This window comes from Gossypium hirsutum, chromosome D06, assembly GCF_007990345.1.
Source record: "Gossypium hirsutum isolate 1008001.06 chromosome D06, Gossypium_hirsutum_v2.1, whole genome shotgun sequence".
Lineage (NCBI taxonomy): Eukaryota > Viridiplantae > Streptophyta > Magnoliopsida > Malvales > Malvaceae > Gossypium > Gossypium hirsutum.
The window spans coordinates 10397776-10402595 of record NC_053442.1 but is presented as its reverse complement, the minus strand read 5'-3'; the positions used below and the strand labels follow the sequence as shown (position 1 = coordinate 10402595).

At 34.3% G+C, this 4820-nt stretch overlaps 1 non-coding gene across 1 annotated transcript; it reads left to right on the top strand.

Annotated features, from left to right (window-relative positions):
* Nucleotides 1-4502: 4502 nt before the first annotated feature.
* LOC121219003 (small nucleolar RNA R71) lies at nucleotides 4503-4609 on the top strand. The gene has a single exon (XR_005915483.1). It is a non-coding gene; the product is annotated as a small nucleolar RNA R71 (small nucleolar RNA).
* The last annotated feature ends 211 nt before the right edge of the window (nucleotides 4610-4820 follow it).

Sequence of the window (4820 nt, the reverse complement as noted above, 5' to 3'; positions counted from 1 at the left end):
ATAATAGTTGATCATCTGGGAAATCATCCTGGATGCACTAAATATTACCTTCTTCATTTCCTACTTCAATTTGAGACAATTGATCAACCACTTGATTTTCTCTACCTTTCCTATCTCTAATTTCTAGATCAAATTCCTGCAGTAGTAGTATCCATCGAATTAATCTGGGCTTGACATCTTTCTTGATCACCAAGTAGATAATAGCAGAGTGGTCTGTATAAAACCACAGTTAACAGCTCCTTCTCAGTTGTGGATGAAATACCTTGTCCTTTCTTTGCCCAAGTATTACTCCTACAGAAAAATCACTAGCATCACACATAAGTTCGAAATGTAAAGTACAATCTGGTGCTATGACTATTGGTGCTGTGACTAGCTATTTTTTCAATTACTCAAATGCTTGTAACCACAGCTTATCAAAATTGAAAGATTTATTGTATTCTAACAATGTACACAGGGGTTTTGATATTTTTGAAAAATCTTTGATAAATCGTCAATAGAATTTTACATGGCCAAGAAATCTGGGAATACCTTTAACTGTGGAGGGTGGTGGCAATTTCTCAATAACCTCAACCTTTACTTTGTCAACAGCAATCCCTTGCTGCAAAATTTAATATCCCAAAACAATGCTTTCACAGACCATGAAGTGGCATTTCTCCCAATTAAGAACAAGGTTAGTTTTTTCACACCGACAAAGAACAAACTTTAGATTTTTTAAATAGTCTTCAAAGGTATCACCAAACACTGAGAAGTCATCCATAAAAACTTCAAAAGATTTCTCCACCGTGTCCGAAAATATTGCCATCATACAACAGTGAAATTTTACAAGGGCATTGCATAATCCAAACGGCATTTATCGGAATGCAAAAGTTCTATAAGGACATGTGAGTGTGGTCTTCTCTTGAGCAATAGAAGCTATGGCAATTTGGTTGTCGTTACGTGTAAATAACTAATGCAATTGTGCAAATACACACGTTATTCAAATAATAAAGTGATAAGTAAGTATTGTCTCCATAGGGATCGAAAATTGTTAAGAGATTGATTAAGTTATTATAATCCTATTAGCTATACTAAATAGCAGGAAATAGTCTTAAATTAAATAAGATGTTGGTATAATGAATTAGTGTAATTTAATGTTAAAAATAAAGAATTGATATGACAAATAAAATGTAGTGGAAAATTATAAAGAAAAAGCAAGAGTACCTATTGTTGAATGAATAGGGCTGGAATTATTCAGGTGAAATGCTCATATCAAAATAATGTAATGAAAAAATATTGTCTAATCAACTACTCAGAGAGTTACTACTATAACTTGCCTCTTTCGATATCTAGATTTAAGCTAAAAATCTGAGTTACTGTATGTCTACAGAACCCTGGATTAATAATTGCAATGAACGTTCTTCTCTGCACAACTCGCAACATCTATGTCTAGAGTGCTACAAATATTCTATCAAATATTCGCTTGCACCAAAAGATTCTAGATCCAATATATTTAACATTTTCAGAATTAAAAATACATCATGAACACAACATACAATTAGCTATGTCTAGAGCTTGCATGCATGTATGTCCTCTGTATTCTACTTTCTATAGTTGCCACTCTTTCTTTCTCTGAAATTCTCTAATGGAGTTTTTCTTTATGCAAAGAGGATTGTTGTCACCAGTCTCTTTCTCACACAAATTCTCCTCTCTTTTTCTTCTTCTTTCTCATTATTTTATTGGGTAGATCCGTCCCACCTCAACACATTTTTTCTATTCTTCTTTTCAGGTTGGATTTTTTGGTACACGCACAGCTAGCTGAGATTGACGTGGATAGAGTGTTGAGTCATCTTCTTGGAATTGCCACGACAATGTTTCACTTTATTTATTTTCCCTCTTCATCTTCTTACTCTTCCTAAACATGTATTCACACAAAACCACACATTTCCTCCCCAAGTGATAAAAGTAACAAATAATGATCATTATATCACAATCCAAGCTTTGTTATGCAATGTTCTAAAAATATCCTAAAAATGAAAATGTATTCACTTAATTATAACCAATTAATTCTATTTAGAGGACTTAAATATAACTCTTTTCAAGAGTTATCAGTTGTACCCCGAATAACCATCTAGAAAACAATAGAAGGTTTTCCTCGCTAGTCTATCTAACATTTGGTCGATAAATGGCAAAGGAAAATGGTTCTTTCTTGGGTCTTTGTTGAGTTTCTAATAGTCCATACAAACCCTCCATCTTGTGACAATATGAGTAGAAATGAGTTTGTTGTTATCATTGCTTACCATGGTGACACCCCCTTTCTTAGGTACATATTGAACGACGCTTACCCAAGAACTATAAAAAATTTTGTATATAATTCCTTCATAATGGGATTTAGACTTCTCTGCTACTTGATAGATTTTCCATGACAATCCTCTAATAATATCTTGTGATGCATATTGTTGGACTGATTCCCTTGATATTTGCAATCGTCCACCCCAATGCCTTCTTAGATTTATTTAAAACTTTCAACAATTAAGCCTCTTGATCTAATGTCAATGCCGCAGAAATAACTACAGGCAATGTTTTGTTATCTCCCAAGTAAGCATGCTTCAGATATACTGGCAAAGGCTTCAATTCAAATGTTAGAGGATCTTTTATAGATGGCTGAGGAGGTTTAAAAGAACAGTCTGATCAATTTAATAATTCAAAACTTCTCCTTGAACCATTATCAATTTGCTTAACTTCTATCAATTCACCAAGCTCTTTAATCATTTCTGCTTCAATTAACTCAAATGAGTCCACATCATCATTAAAATTGTTGTAATAAAATTTTGCAAAGTCTTCCTAAACTATTGAGTCAACAATCTCAACAGCGTGACATTCTTCATCTGTAGTTGTACAATTTATAGTAATGAAAACATTAAAGGTTATTTATTGATCATTAACTCTCATAGTTAATTCATCTTTTTGTACATCAATTAATATTCTACCAGTTGCTAGAAAAGGTCTCCCAAGTATGATTGGAACCTCTTTATCAGCCTCACATTCCAGAATAATAAAATCTGCTAGAAAAATAAATTTGTCAACTCTAACCAACACTCTATTTTACCTTCTGGATGTGCATATGAATGATCAGCTAATTGCAATGTGACAGTTGTAGGTCTCGTCTTCCCTATTCCTGGCTTCCAAAAAATAAACATAGGCATTAGATGTATACTTGCACTTAAGCCGTATAATGCTTTGCCTACATAATGCTTTCCAATAAAGCAAGGTATAGTAAAACTCCCTAGATCCTTTAGTTTTGGTGGCAATTTGTTTCTTAGCATTGTTGTGCACCCTTCAGTGAGAGCAACAGTCTCGAACTCCTCTAACCTTCTCTTCTTTGATAATATATATTTCATGAATTTCACATAGTTGGGCATTTGTTCCAAATGCTTCCACCAACGTTATGTTGATATGTAATTGCTTCAAGACATCCAAGAGTTTCTTGAATTGAAATTCTTACTTAGATTTTTGGAAACGCTGAGGAAAAGGTGGCGGTGGCTTTCTTTCCAATTGTTGAGGCTGTTTTGCCGTGTCATTTTTATTGGCAATACAAGATGGATCTATTTCAACATTTTTCTAGTTACTCTTTTCTTTTGTAGCCTTTTCCATAATTGGTTCTGAATTCTTCATATTTGTGAAATCCGAGCTACTTTCTTCAATAGTGGTGCCATTAACAACTTCTAGTAATTGCGTACCACTTCTGAGTGTAATGTCTTTGCACTGTCCATTCCCTTAAGATCGTGAATTTTTTGTATCACTCGGTAGTGCTCCTTGCTGTCTTGAGCTTAATGCTTTGGCAATTTGCCCTACTTGATTCTCTAAAGCTCTTAAAGATGCAACTTGACTTTGAATGGTAGCGTCATTCTTGGCCATGTATTCCTTTAATAGATCTTCCATAGATGAAGAACTCTAAGCTGAATTTTGCTAAGAATTTTGCAATGGCATGGGTTGATTGTATACAAGTGGTGCACTTGCAACATTCTATCGAATAGCATTGCTGGAATTTCCCACCCCTTGATTATTCTAACTAAAATTAGGATGCTGCTTCCACCCCGAATTATATCTGTTGGAATATGTGTTGTTATTGCGATTAAAATTCCCCCATATAATAAACTGAGGCTGGAATCGATTGACATTCATAAAAAACATAATCTTCTCCACAATAAACACATACTAACTCAACTGCTTTCATTTCCTACACTACAACTAGTCTTTTCAATGTTTTAATCATATTCGTTAAAGATGATACCTAAGCTATTAGGGAAGTAATTACATCAAGTTCCATTGCTCCAACAATTCTTCTGCCAGTCCCTACTCTTGTAGTGGGGTATTGATAATCGTTGTTTGCTATCTTCTCCAGAATTTCATATGCCACATTGTATGATTTATCAAGCAAAGTCCTATTGGCAGACACATCAACCACCATCCTCGTATGTGCATTCAATCCATTGTAAAACATTTTCGTTTGCGTCCAATGTTGAAAACCATGCATTGGGCATTTTCTAATTAACTCCTTAAATCACTCTCATGCTTCATATAAAGTTTCATCCTCAGATTGTCGAAAGGACGTAATATCATTCCTCAATTTGGAATTCATGTTTGGAGGATTATATCTTAGTAGAAACCTCTAACAAAGTTCATTTCAAGATGCCATTGTACCTGACGACAATGCATTTAACCATGCTCTGGCACGATCCTGTAATGAATAAGGGAATAACTTCGGCCTTAGAGAATCTTCAGGAATACTTTGTTGCTTGAATGAATCACTGACTTCTAAAAAGAGTCTTAGGTACAACTGT